We start from the raw sequence: 15,671 nt of genomic DNA on the forward strand, positions 1-15,671 counted from the left end.
ATTTAGCCTCATAAATATTGCTCACTCCGAGGAAGAGCAAAGGTCAGCTACTCAATGTACTCTGTTGATCCGACCTGTCAGCGTATTGCCTGAGTGCTTCCAAATCTGAGGAGGCCTGACGTAAATAAGTAACATCCCAAACAAGGCTTATCCAAGGATGCCTTCTCTGGAGCCCTAATGATGCTGATGCAGCCAGTTCCAGAAGCAGCTCCTGTTGCACTGAAATAGTGTCCCTCGTTTATTATTATTAAGGTAAGTCTGCATAATTTATGTCTCCTTGACACCAATGGTGAACAGATTACATGCTGCTCTAAAAAAGTTCACAGTGACTGTTTCTTCTTCTTTCTTTTAAGATATGCTGTTTATTTAATCTCTTTAATTTGGGATTGGATAACATTATGGATGAATCCATATTGAATGTGATCCTTCTTTTCAAGGGCTCTTCATTTTATCACTCCCCAGATGAGGCAAAATTAGTCAGTGGCAATTATTACTCTGTTTTTCTCAATGTGTTTGGCCCTGAAAGGCAAGGGAAGAGATTCCGGAATCAAGATGGGTTTTTCCAGACGTTGACCTTATACTATGTATTTACAACCTACTGGTTACTTTTGTTCCAATTTCTCTGTCTGAGATGCCCTCCCCCTTTACAAATGCTACCCTGCAGGTAAAATTCACTGGCATTGCTGCCTTCCTCTTGTGGCACTCCCATATCGCCCCTGCTATGAGTCATCATTCTCTGCTCCACGCTCCCACACTATGCATATTCTCTGTGCAAGACAGTATGTGTGTTACTACTTGTGTCTGCCTTTTCCTCTATTACATTGATTGCATTATGTTTGTACTTTCTATGTTAACCAGTCCAATATCATGCAAATTGCTGATCCTCAGGAAGTGGCTCTTGTGTGAATGAATGTGAGAAATGATGTCACACTTCTAGAATATATGACTGTGACTTGAATCTCAACTACCCTGGTTGATTTCTCTGTTTTAAGCAATGAGGTTTATGAGGGATTGATGAGTGCTTTCTTGAGGTAGAGGTGTTGTTTTCCACTTGATTCTTACCATGTGCACATTCTTGATAGAGAACATTTAGAAGCACAGGAATAAGAGGCAAAAGTATTTGACCAGGACTGGAGGTACAAATTCATATTCTGCAACTCTGCCCAGTATATGGCACCCTCCAGGAAACATACTACTTACTGTTTCTGCCACCTACCATGTCACATTGCAACTCTGTGATTTTTACATGCCATTAACTTTTGGATAAAAATCTCCTATCCAGTGATTTTTTCCAGCTTAAGACTCACTTATATATTACCCCCTATGCAAAGTCCTCCCTAATTTCCAAGAATTAAAGAGTTATACTATTTTCAGTGCTGTCAGAGCACTCTGGAGGTACATCTATTATAAAACTCTTAACATTGTTTTCTACTTTTTGGTTTACATGGATGTCTGTGTCTTCCCTCAGACTACGAGTTCCTCTGAGAGAGGAGCCATGTATTCTTTCTGCCTATAATGCCAGGCTTTTCCACTGGGCCTAACACATGTTAGTACTCAGTAACTACTTAATAAATTATGTATTTTAATAGAAATTATTTATCACCTCTGGACACAAAGCACCTTAAGAGGTACTAATAGAAAATTTAAAATGACTCAAGGCCAAATTCTGTAAAAGCTTCCATTAGGCAGACAAGGAATATGAGGATAGAAATAATAATTAGGACAGGAACCTGAGTTGTGCCTCAAAATATAACAATTCCCATAGACAGAGAAAGAGTAAGGAGAAGGGTGGCATATTCAAGGCCATTCCAGGCTAAGCAAACAGCAAGTTACCATAGAAAGCTTTCCTAAAGTGAATTAAAGGTAAACTCTATTAAGTGTAAATAAAACTGCATGACTTTAAAAGAAACAATGCATAAAGGATTAAGTAGTTTAAAACTAGAGACTACCCTCTGAGAGCCCAAATGTGTTTAGTGTAGTTTGAAATTAACTTAATGTACAAAAATTCAAATAAGTTGTCAAAGAAAACAGAATGGTGTTGAGGTGGCGTGCTTGAGGCTTTCTCATTTAAAACAGCGAGTAGCTGGGCATGCAATTACCTTTTAGCATGAATTTATGTCATTAATTATACCATAATTCTGAGTCATGACTATAGCTTAAATTGAATATCTGCAGTGGGAATTATAATGCCTGATTGACTTAATGTTTTAAACCCTATATAGGGTGGGCACCTCTGTGAAGGGCATGATGAAAACCCTTCCTTGCTTTACTATTTAAACTAAACTGAAATCCTTCAAAATGGGATGATGAACACCTACCTTTCTGGTTTCCTGGAGATGTATAAGTTCTTGCCATGGCCAGGAAGCATCAGAGGATGTAGGTTACTGACACATGGATGTATCAAAACTTGAATGACATTCTGTTTGGCAGTGACCTAGTAGAGAAACTGCAGAGAAGGTCCCAGGACATACAAAAAGGCACAATGGAACGTTAAAACATCCTGCATATGGAGAATATGTGAGGTAGAAGAGCAGGAGTCAGAGAGTGACTGAAAACAGACTGACTGAAAGCAGCAGCAAGGGCAAGTGGAAGAGGGCAGCTAGAAACTGCTCTACGGGGCAGCCGTTCCAGAAGCAGGTCCCAACCGCTGTGCTCAGGTACACTTAGGGTGTGCCAAAATTTGTTACCAATTAAATATCAAGCATGAATTATTAATTTTGAAAAGTAAAATAGATATAAGCTTAGTCTTAAAACAAATCAGATCTGCCTTCTAGTAGGCAGATCTGCCTTCTAGTAGGATTTCTAGAATGGAGGAAAGGCGGCAGAGCTTTATCTGGAATACTGCTTTTATCCGTATCAGTGGTTCTTAGGGTGAGGGAACCAGACCAGGAGGATCAGCATTCTTACTGACCAGGGTCCTTGGACTCCTTAGTCAGTAGAAATTGATAAGAGGCTGGACGAAGAATTCAGGCAAGGCTTTACTGGGACTTGTGCTGCAGCACGAGGGAGCAAGAACAAGTAAGTTGTCCTTGCTCATTCCCCAAGGGTCAGGGACAGGCTGGTCCCTTAGGCTAGGGGGCAGATCGGTGGGTAGGGCTGGAGCGGTGGTGGTACCGAATCCAAAATCTTTCTGCTGCCTGCATGACAGGCCAATAAATCAAGAGACAAGTTGTTAAGGCAAGGAATAACAACTTTATTCGGAAAGCTGGCAGGCTGAGAAGATGGCAGACTGATGTCTGGATAACCATCTTACTCAAGTCAGAATTCAGGCTCATTTTATGCTAGAAAGAGGGGGGTGGGGTTGGTTGTTGCAAACTTCTTGAAGTCAGAATCCTTTGTTCTTGCAGCTATCCACGTAGCTCATGTCATGGTGTCCCTGCAAACCTCCAACAAGACAAATGCTGTTTTCTCTTCTGCAACTTCTTATTTTTATATGAATGGTAAAGCGTTATACTTTTTAAGGTCAGAGCCTTGAGAATAAGCTATCTTGTATATTTCAGGCTACAGGTAACATTCTTTTACAAAAGGTGCAGAACCAGCATGGTTAAGAACAGGAAACAGAGCACAAGGTTAGAGCCAAAGGAACAGATCTTTTATGGAGTTGGATTTATTCTTCCCTGTTACAGTTGCTTAGGTCGTCTGCCCATCTATGGGATGCTGTGTGCAAGGATCATGTGCAGTATCCTGCTTTTGCTCCTACCGCCTCAGTAGTGGCAGTTGGGTTTGGGCCTTTTCGTATCTTGTTGTTCATACTTTGCCTCAACTGCCTGCAGTGATTTTAGTCCCTTAAAGTTTCTTTGTATTCTGTTTTTGTGGAGATGTCTGTCCAAGTACAGTCACTGCAGTATAGGGTCCCAGGTCCCAGCCTGTCTGACCATCACCTGGGAACTTGTTAAAAATGCCGTGTCTCAGGCAGATGTTATGAATCAGAAACCTTAGGAATGGGGATCAACAATCTATGTTCTAATGAACCCTCCTGGTGATCGAGATGCACACTAAAATGTTTGAGAATCACTGATCTGTAAGTTTGTAGGATTGTCTAGTGTAGATGTACTTTTCATATTGACATGCCTACAAAGTTTGTGTCTGAATTCATACCCCAAATTTAAACATACAACACTATTAGTTTTATTTCTCTGAAACATTGACTTACGCTTCTTAAAACTTTGGCTAAAGCCCTTGCTGAAGGAAAAGCGACTTAGATTACCTAATGGACGTCACAGTAATGCAAACCAGTGTATCTCTGACCTTCTCGTGAAGAAAGCTGAGGTGCTTTGAAGAGAACCCCTACTTCTCTGCCCCAAATGCAGCAGCAAGAGTTTACAGTGGTTTACCATTAGGGTATTCATTTAGATGTTTCCCACTAGGAATTAAAAGCTTTAAACAAATTTTAAACCTTGAAAATATTTAAAACAAATTAAACGGGTATGAATCCCTAAAACACAAAAAACAAAAAACTCTGGATAAACCTATGTAGATACCATCCTCTTTTTGTGTAACTAATTGAAGTTCACTATTCTTGCTAAAGTGAGCCACTGGAGAGTAAGAGGAGGGCCATAGCAATCATGATTTTCTTGTACAACTAACACACAACACGAGAAAGAAGATTTGCCATTAATATTCCTAATGGTAGTAGAGACCCAGATTTTACGGGTGGAGTCCATAGCCAGTTCCAGAGATCTAGCACTTATCTGGGCAGAGAAGGACACGGCTAAGAAAAGAGGGTTATGCTTTTTTTAATGTGAAATTTCTAATTAAAAATGTTTAGAAAACCATTCTGATTTAAAAAAAAAATCTCCATTACCCTGAGACTTAACTTTTAATTATAAAACAAGTTTTTTCTGTTATCCAAGCAACTACACAAAGCCAGAGTCTGATGATGAAAACTGAAAAATATTATGGACTAAAAAATTGAGCATGCAAGCATAGTTCTGTTTGTGTAAGCAGTAATACACGACAGCAAACACACTTAAAATGCCATTAAGGTTTCCTGTGGGTGCACTGTGCTAAATGAAGTCAAAGGCTAAATGAATCTAGTCCCCAAGAGTTCCGTGTAACTGGAAAACCTGCAGTGTATCACTGCAGTTAGAAAATGGTTATTTTAAAATTTGCCTATTGAAACTCTCCTGACTGTGTGCATGTAAATCCCATTAAAGTTCATAGATGTTGCATATACATTCAGTAAGACACATGCAGCCCCCTAATGTTTTCTCTAATGAACTCAAACTCCGCAGGTAGGGACTAATAATTACACAGCACAGAGTCTGTATTAGATTGCTTTCTCAGTTTATGACTGCCTGGTAATGGTGTGATGCAGTGTACACCTTCTGTTTGAAGATGAAGACAGGAATATTTCTGCAGATTGAAATTTAAACATGGAGTTGAATTCCTAGTCTATTTATAATCAAAGGATATGAGTAGATAATTCTTTCAAAGGGAAAGCAAATAGTTTAAGTCAATATTTAAAGTAAAATGAAATAAAAATTTAAAAATGTAACAAATGCCTTTTAATAATGGAAAAAATATGTGATAAAATCAAAATGGTTCAGACTATAGGAATACCACCATACATATATTTTTACTGTGTAAAATTGATAGAAATTTGGCTTTCTTTATGGGGAACATTCTGGCAATAATTGCATTAAAAACTGCAGAGTATTTTACAACTTTTTATCTAGAAATTTACTGACAATAATTTATCCTAAATAAATAATTCAAAATTTAAAAAAAAAATGAATGAGTTAAAGTTCTCATTGTGGTGACGTTTCAGCTATATTTTCTTAATACAACCAGATCATTTTTTATTTTATACTTTTACTGACATATAATTGAGAAAAATGGAAAGATGAGTAGAAAATGCAACTGATTTTTCGTAAACTGAACACATATATGATCAGGACCCATAGTAAGACACACAACATTACAAGCACCTAGGAAGCTCCCTTCATTGCACAAGAATAAAAACTGTCTTGACCTCCAGCACAAATAGATTTCCAGTTATTCATAACCTGACAAAAATTTAATATTGTTCCCTTTTTAAAAGTAATCCATTTTGGCAATTATGCAGCTGTATTACATTTTGGCTTTAATTCGAATTTCTTTTATGACTAAATATTGAGCATCATTCTGTTTGTCTGTCTTCTTTTGTAAAATGCCTTTCAAATCTTTGCTCACCATTTTTCTATTGGCTTGTCTGCCATTTTACCATTGTTTTGCTTTATATGTTCTAGATATAAGACCTTTGTCGCAGATAATGTATTGCAAATATTTCTCTCACTCTGTTCCTTTCTGTCTCATTTTCTTAAAGTTGTCTTTTAATAAACATTTGCCCTTGATTTTAATTTGTCTGATTCATTTTTTTTGTCTACCAATTTTTGTGTAGCCTATCTCAGTTCATCAATAAATTCTCCTGTGTTGTCTTCTAAAATCTTTATTTTATATTATTTTTATATCTGTTACTTACCTATAATAAGTTAGTACTTGCATATGGCATGAAGGATATGGCCTTTGTCATAACTTAGGTGGCCATTTATGTATGTTTTGAACTCTCTACTTTTTGCCTGTTTATCTATCCTTGTACCACTACAATAGTATTAGTATAGCCTTGCAATAATTACTGATATCCACTCATGTAAATCTTCCAAATTCGTTTGTCTTTAAAATTGCCTTCTGTTTCTTTGCTGTTTGTGTTTCCAAATAAATTCAGAATTAGTTTTTAATCATCCCCTACAAAAACTAACTTTGGGGAGTTTTGGTTTCTTATCGACATTGCATTTTTAATCTATACATTAATTTGTGGTAAATTGACATTTTTATATGTTGTCCTTCAATCCATGAACATGGTATTTCATTACATTTCTTTAAATTTTCTTTTATTTTTGCCTATAATATTTTGTAGTTTTCTGGTAACAGTCTTGCATATCCTTTGTTAAATGTAATTCCTGAGTATTTTTATGGTATTTTAAACAGTATTCATTTAAAAAAAATTTTAATGTCGCCACTGTATTTCAACACAATTACTTTATTGACTTTGTTTTCAGCAATCTTTCTTACTACATTCGTTTATCAATTTTTAGTTTGTATAATGTTTAGATTTCTTATATACAAAATAATGTTTGCTGTATATAATTTATAAATGCCAACAGCTTTTCTTCTCCTTTTCCATGTGTATGCCTTTTATTTCCTTTCCTAATTGTAGACACTAGGCTCTCCAGTAGAGAGTTGAAAAGTAGTGCTTATAGCAGGTATTATTGCCTTATGGGAAGCTTTCAATAATTCATCATTAGTATGATGCCTGCTATCTGAAATTTTTGAGATTCCCTTTATCAGATCAAGGTAATTACCCTTTATTTTTAATTTGCTATAATTATCTACCATGATTACATAAGTTGACTTTGACTAATACATACAGAAGTTTAAAGAATGCAATGTGTAATGTAACTTCTCATTTGGTAGGTTTCTAGGTGTGTAACAAACAAAAGAAAAACTCAAGTGAACAAAATGCATACATTTATGATATTATAGCAGTAAGACATATTCTTATACTCTATTATCAATATCTTAGCAGTCCAGCAAATAAGTGTTCTTATTTATTCCTATAGAGATCATTTTATTAACTTTAATTATTAAAATGTTATTTTATTGATAATTTTTCTAATTCTTATTACTGAAAGAGTTTATAAGTATTTTTTCCAATGTATTTTAGTTTTATCAGCATTGAAATGAGGCTCCTCATAGACTATGTTTTCAATAGACTAAAATGGCAAAATTTATTTTTCCTATAGGTGTTAATCTATTTAAAGAAGGTAAGGGAGATCTAGCCACACAACTCTTTCAGTCAGATTTTTGCAGTCATGGAAAGAAACTTTTACATTATATACATTTTTGTTAGACTTGATTTAAGTAAGCAGATAATTTTTGTATCACAGATGTAACCTAAATTAATTATTGTCATGAGATTTAAGGTTTTTTCTTCTGAAGTAATTCAAAACTTAGGATTCATCTGCAGATAAGCTTGTTATATTGGGTACTTTTTTTGTACTTCATAATCCATCATTCAAAGCAAATTACTTGAATTTCAGTGAAATTCCAATTTGCTGTGACCTTACCCTGGTGATTTTCAAAATTGCCTTGGCATCATGCCAGCCTAAAAATGCTTATTAAGTGACAGACTTCCCTGCTTAGCAACAGTAAAAGTAAACAGGATAATTTGTTGATAGATTTTAGATAGGGAAGAAGATAGATCTTCATCTTGTTTGGATTTCTTTATACTTCCTAGTTTTATAGATGAAGTAACAAAAGTACCAGAGAGACCGACTGACCTCTGCAAGGTCACAAAATTTGGAACGTCTTCATTTAACTTATCAAACTGAGAGCACTGAGATTTGTTTCCAAAAAATGAGAACCCTGATTTTTTAAGATATGTAACAGTGTGAATGTTTACTGTAATCCCAGACTCAGGACTTGAACTGTAGCTATTGCTTCTACTGAGGCAATGCATGTATATCTGTTTACACACATAGATATATATATTCACACACAGATATATATTCAGTTAAAATCATGTGGTAGAGGGGGACAAAGAGAAGAAGGAAATGTGGAGAGAAATTATGGATATTAAACATATTGAAATAAATTGTAGTATCTAAATATCCATGTCTCATTTCTATTCTAATTCAATGGCATAACTGCAAAAATATCTTCCAAGACTATATTCTCCTCTTAATTGGCTTTTACAAAATATGTATACATCTCTGTGCTAGCAGAGAATATTCACTCTGTAACAGCCCACCTTTTACTTATGTAGATTCAAAGATGTAGTCTTAATTAGGAAAAAAAAAAGAATCTTGAAATTTTAATTATTCAGGATCAAAGTGATGTGTTTTGTGGAGAAGAATGAGATTTGATGGGATTTAAGATAATCAGCAGATCAAAGATTAATAAGTATTTGAATATTTTATTGCATATTACAATGGAATACTTCAATAGGAATATTTCTGCTATTCTTCCACAGTAAGGAAGACCAGTTAGTTGAAAACTGCACATTTTTCTACTGAAGTAGTTCCAACATTATGAAACAAGAGCTTGGATTATATAACACTGATTACAAACTACAGAAACATTCCAAAACAAGTCTCACACAACTAAACTATTCTTACATGTTTCTTCCTTTCTGCCCTTTTTTAAAAAAAGGAGTGAATGTTACATATAAGAATTAAATCTCAACAAAAAAATAAATAATTAAAAGCAGATGATAAGGTGAAATGACAGACATCCCGAATACTCAAAATTAGAGCTGAACCAGTTTATATGATCTAAAAAATATGAGAATATATTAGTAAAATTCCCATATAAACAGTGAATCTAACTTAGGAATTGCTGCTGCTAAAGCAGAAATGGTGAGAAAAACTTGTAATTCAGAATACATGTTTCTTTGTAATGGGAAGTAAGTCTGTTATTCTCCTTTAGCTTGGCAGAAATTCCCAATTAAGTAAAATAAAATTGACCCTAAGAATAGTCTCTACTGATCTCTTATATTAAATGTTTATTATACTTTGTATTTTTGGCAAAAAAAAAAAGTGCATTTAGTTTTTCACTGAAGCTAACGAAGAAGTAAACGTTTATTCTAATTTTCAAACTCACTCAAACTGAAAACATTCAGCTAAGTAGTAAAAACAAATCAGATTATAGTCAATTAAATTTAAAAGGCCCTCAAATGGAGTCAACCAAGATGACAACATAGAAGTCGCCTGAATTTCTCTCCTCTCAAGGACTTGCTGATTGTATAACTACACATGGAGCAATTCCCTGTGAAAGAAATCAAGAAACTAGCTGAGAAAATTCTACACAAATCAAGAATGAGAAAATAACCACATCAAAACAGGTAGGCAAGATTGAATCAAGAGGAAATAGAAAATCTAAAAAAACCAATTACTAGTAAGGAAATTGAGTCAATAATCAGAAACCTCCTAACAAACACAAATCCAGGACCAGATGGCTTCCTTAGTGAATTCTACCAGACATTCATGGAAGAATTAATATTAAAAATAGAGGAAAAGGGAATACTTTCAAACTCATTTTGTGAAGTCAGTGTTACCTTGATACCAAAGCCAGAGAAGGACACTACAAGAAAAGAAAATTACAGATCATTATTTCTGATGAACATAGGTACAGAAACCCTTAAGAAAATATTAGCATAAGATCGTATGATCAGCTCAATAGATGCAGAAAAAGGTATTTGACAAAATTCAGCATCCACTCATGATTACAAAAAAAAAAAAACTTAACTAAGTTTAGAGAAAACGTACCTCCCATAATAAAGTCCATATGTGACAAGCCAATACCTAACATAATACTCAATGGTGAAAAGCTAAAAGCTTTTCCTCTAAGATCAGAAACAAGACAATGATGCCCACTTTGGCCACTTTTATTTCACGTAGTACTGGACGTCTTAGCCAGAGCAATTAAGCAAGAAAAAAGAAATAAAATACATCTAAATCAGAAAGAAGTAAAAGTTGTCTGTTTGCAGGTGACATAATATTATATATAGAAAATCATAAAAACTGCACCAGATAACTGTTAGAACTAATAAACAAATTCAGTTAAATTGCAGGATACAAAATCTGTATACAAAAATCAGTTGCATTTCTATACATTAATAATGAACTATCAGAAGGAGAAATTAATCAGACAAATCTACTTACTGTTTACAATGGCATCAAAAACAATAAAATACTTAGGAATAAATTTAATCAAGGAGATGAAAAATCTGTACATTGAATACTATAAAACACTGATGAAAGAAAATGAAGAAGACACAAATAGGTGAAAAGATGTTCCATGCTTATGGATTGGGTACATGCACTCAAGCACACAACCTTTGTGGAAGTTTGCTGCTAGTCATGAAGAACAGATCCGTTGTTCATGGTTTTAGTGCTTTTCTAAACATGAGAAGATGCAAGAATCTGGGTTAAAGATTTCTCCTGAAAATATCTGATGGTTTTCTCAGAGCACAGAGCACCTTATTCCTGATCTCTGCTCTGAATTCTCTTCAGGGTGTAGTATGTCAGTGACTGCAGTGACTCATGACTCAGTTCTGGTGGAACTGGGTGGTGAGTGACATTAGCAGTTGGCGATGGTCAGAGGATACACACTTTCAGTCATAAGATAAATAAGGTCTAAGTATCTAATATATATCATGGTGACCATAGTTGATAACAGTGTAGTATGTGATTGAAATTTGCTAATTGAGTAGAACCTAAATGTTCTCATACACGCACATAAATGATAAATATGGGAGATGATAGACATGTTAATTAACTTCATGGAGAAAATCCTTTCACAACACATATGTATATCATCATCACATTTTACCCTTTAAATATCTTACAATTTTACTTGTCAATTAAAATTCAGTAAAGCTGAGGGGGAAGAAAAAATTTAAGGGCTTTCTACAAAGTCATCTCTATAGTAAATGTTGATGAATTTTGCAGCAATTTTGATTTTTGTAATGCACTAAGTTAGCTGTGGTGTGATGGCCCCATACCAATTTATGCAGGATTCTCGCATTCACTTATGGGGTTGTAAGAGGCTCATGATACCCAGAGACACCCGCCTGTAGCACTCTGGCCGGGTGCAAGATGTAGGCAACCCCCTTGACAAAAGCGTCCAGACTAACTTTGTGGAAAACTTGAAATATTCCTTACCGAAACAGCTATTACATAGCTACCGTTTTAAAACTATTCAGCCTCCTCAGTGGCACCTCAGTTTTCTTTCTGGAGTACAAATCCGATCATTGCAGAACGAATGCAGAGCAGATCAAATCCAGAGATAACTGTAAGCTATATTGCTTTTCAGTTCCTACCTCTTGTGTAGGTGTACGAAGAGCCCTGGTTCCCTAACAAACCACATTCCCAGCACACCAGACTCCCTCTATTCTGATGGGTTTCTCTTCCTTGTTTGTACCCAGACAGGCTTGAAGCTAACTCCTCTGCCCAAAAAGCCCAGGAGCAGGCTGTGCTGGCCAGTTCAGTGCTAAGCTGTGGGCACAGGGACCCCCATTTAGCCCTCTACAGTTCTCTGCTTCTGTTCCACTGGTGAAAGCAGGGATGGTTTTTTGTCTCATTACAGTGATAAATTCTAAAATTCTGGTTTGAACTTAAGGGGAAAAAAACTGTTTCAGCCTGTAGGTCAGATAAAGAAACGATTCTATGTGATAAAGGAGAGTTTAATAGAGTACTTGAGTGTGAGGTCAAAGGTCTCGCTAATAAGAAAGTATGTATCTCCTGGCTTTTGTTTCCTTTGCGCATTTCTTTTCTTCCAGGACCTTAATTTTTGAAAAAAGAGTCTTTCTGGACATGGCAGACCCAGCGTTCCTAGAACTCTCTTCTAATAGAATTTAAATACTTTGATCATTATAATAATATGTCCTGACTTCACTCAATCTCTAATACATGGACTTTATAAATGCTGTGTTGGAATGTCCTTCCTTCTCTGTATTTAACTGGAAACTTCTCTTTCTTCTTCAAGAATTAAATTACATGTACCTTTCTTTAGGAAGTCTCCCAGAAAAAAAAAAAGTTTCTCCGCAGCCTATAAAGAGCTACATTTTAGCTTTTGTTAAATTGTATTTTAGCTATTCGCTTACAACTTTGTCCATCTCACTTAACTGCAGATTCTTTAAAGAAAAGAACCATCATCTTCTATACATTTCTAAATTCTCATCATCTAATCCAATGCATTTCATAAAATGCTTATCAAATGACTGGATAGTAAGTAGTTATAAGTACGAAATTAAAATTTAAAGAAAGAGCAGATAAGCTGATTGAATATTTAAGTGAGACATATTGAGCCCAATTTCCAAAGCAACTGGAAATATGGAAAGATGTAAGACATGGACTTCATAAAATCCAGACTCTTCCATCTGCTTGTTAAGATCTCCCCTCTGTTTTATCTTAAAGCCTATCTTCCATTACTCTGTTATGCACAATCCATATGAACATATTTATTTCTCAATACATGCCTAAAGTTTTGCTTCTGTGGTTTTGCTCATGCTTTCTCTTAACATGTTTTCCCCTAATCTGTTGCACATTTAAGGCATGTCAGAAGTCTTCCCCCCATGATTTCCTTGTTCTCCATACCCAGTAAATGAATATCATTTATACTTCATCCAAAGAATAACACTAACTTTTTATAACACAAATGTCATTTGTGTACAGTGTCTTAACTTGCCTACTGGAGAGTATGTTCCAGAGTAAAGAATGTTTCCTTCATATTTTTATCCAGCAGTGTTCTGGGAACATAGAAAGTTTAAGTGCTTTTTGTTAATTTATGCAGAGTCCTGTGATAATGAGTCTCAAATAAAATACAAATTGACAGTGTGATCCTGAGTGAGTCATTTTTCTTCCTTTGTAGGCTTTTATTATTCTCATTTGTAAATTAATATTATTGAATTAAAATATCTTTAATGCATTTTCAGCCTCTGATCGTTTACATTTTACGTATTTTCTTTCAATAAAATCATTGTACATCTTTCCTTTTTTATTCCAAGATTGGAATGTAAGTGTAGGTTTACCATCTCCATACTATCTGAAAGAATCATTGTTTTTTTCTATGAATGGTTTTGCCTTATAAATGGAAATTACTACTTTTAACATTCATTTATGAGTGCTATGAACATTTGTACACTAGGAATAAATCAGTACATTGAGGCAAAACTAAAACAAGCAATATCAGATTATCTTTATGAATAAGCAATAATGCTACAGCAAAAAAAAAAGTGGACTCTTTCTAAAATAGTTTCTATTAGCATGATTAATTAGTAAATCTTTTGGCATTAGTATTTTAAATAATCTTCATTTTTCACTAAAGAACAACAGTGACAAATTTTGCTCAGCTTCTGAGCCTAGAGATGATAAAAAGTCAAAAATCAATTATTTTAGTCTCTCATCCTGTTGGTCTGTGACCTTGAGAACATTTTTTCAATGACCTGATTTATCCACTTGCATAATGGATACTGTTTGTTTCTCTTACAGTCCCTAAATACTAGATTTAGCTATTTTACGCCAAAAAAAAAAAGATGAAAGCATCATAATGGAAAATATTTTTTAGACACTGTTAATTCAGAAGGGAATTGGGCCCTATGTAAACCTGGATTCTGTTGTTGTTTTTTCTGAGCAACGTTGATAACAAGATGTGATCGATTCATGTCACTGCCATTTCCCTGCTGTTCAATCTGAATTTCTACACTTCCTTTCGAAAGTGACTGTGCTCAACAGGTCATACTCTGCCATTCCCCAAGTGCACTTTAAGAAATGAACAATTTTCTCTTGGCATTGCACCTTCAATAATTTATGGTAGTCAATGTCTGCTACTTTAGGGAATTCACTAATAAATGTAAATATTAGTAGAGTCCTTTTCTTAACCTTCCTTGTTTTTCCAAGAACATTCATCTGAGGATCTTAGAATGAGAACTCAATACTTATTTGCTGAATTGAATCACATTTAGATTGATGGCTAACTACTGGAAGCTTTTAATTAATATGGAGGCAGAATCTTTCTTAAATTTGCTCAGTTAGCTGATGAGGCAGACAAGTTTATTTGCTATTCACAAAGGCTTGAAATCTGCCAATTGTAAATCAACCAAAGTCAGCTGAAGTACAAAATCACTTCAGATTTACTGATGTCTGTGCATAGAAGATGGAACACATAGAATAGCGTTAGGAAAACTGTTTACCTTCAAAACTGAAAGCCATGAAAGTGAAGAGAAAGGAATCCTGGGGCCTCCTAAACCAGAAACCAACTAGCATAGTTATTAGTGACCCACTTTTTGGATTTTTTAAATCAGGATTTCTCAAAGTGTGATACTTAGTCCATCAGCATAAGCCCTACCCCAAACTTACTGAATCAGATGCTGGGAGGAAGACCCACCAATCTGTATCTTAAGCCCATCAGATGATTCTGATGTGCATTAAAGTTTGAGAACCCATATCTTAAACAGAGATAACAGTGAGAGAGTTAGGACTTGAACCTAGATAACCAAGGCCAGGAAATTTAAGTGAATGGAACAAAAACTATGCTATGTAGGGTTACGTGTAGCTTATGGTCTTTAAGTGCTACCTCTCCTTGAGACATTCATGGACGCGTGCATTTTAAAAAGATCATTTGGAAAAAGATAATACTCTAGTCACTATACTCTCTGTGCTACTGGGAAAGCTACTTTTTCATTTTCCCAGAATAAATTACTGGCCCCATTTCTTATACCTGCCTGCATCCACACCCATGCCATGGCCTCACTCTGGACAGAGAGTACTGCTCTGTGCCTTGACTGTTGCCCTGGCCACGTGACTTGCTTTGCCCAAGATAATACGGATAGATGCAAAAGCATGCTATTTATGTGCATAGACCTTCAGAGACATGTTTGGTTTTGCTTGGTCTTTCATGTGTCTGCCCTTGTTGTGAGAACATGTCCAGTTAGTTTGCTGGTCAAATTAGATGCAGGAAGCTGAGTTGCCCTGCTGACCTACTGATGATGGATAAGTGGAAACAGGATACCTGCCACAGCTGAATCAGAACTGGGTCAGCCAAGCTTCAACCAACCCAGAGATCTGAATGCTATGTCCTACTGGGATTTCATGATTACTATTTAGAAAAGGCTATCCAGTGAGCCCAAT

The 15,671-nt window shown here is 35.4% G+C and overlaps 1 long non-coding RNA gene across 2 annotated transcripts in view; it reads right to left on the bottom strand.

The window, feature by feature from the left end:
• Nucleotides 1-316: 316 nt before the first annotated feature.
• Nucleotides 317-15,671, bottom strand: part of LOC140696865 (uncharacterized) — a 38,731-nt gene continuing 23,376 nt past the window's right edge. For both annotated transcript variants that reach the window (XR_012073455.1, XR_012073454.1), the window contains 2 exons: nt 2,319-2,500; nt 317-519 (listed from right to left, as the gene is read on the bottom strand). This is a non-coding gene — a long non-coding RNA (uncharacterized lncRNA). The remainder of the gene's footprint in view (nt 520-2,318; nt 2,501-15,671) is intronic.

Source organism: Vicugna pacos, chromosome 1, assembly GCF_048564905.1.
Source record: "Vicugna pacos chromosome 1, VicPac4, whole genome shotgun sequence".
NCBI classification, from domain to species: domain Eukaryota; kingdom Metazoa; phylum Chordata; class Mammalia; order Artiodactyla; family Camelidae; genus Vicugna; species Vicugna pacos.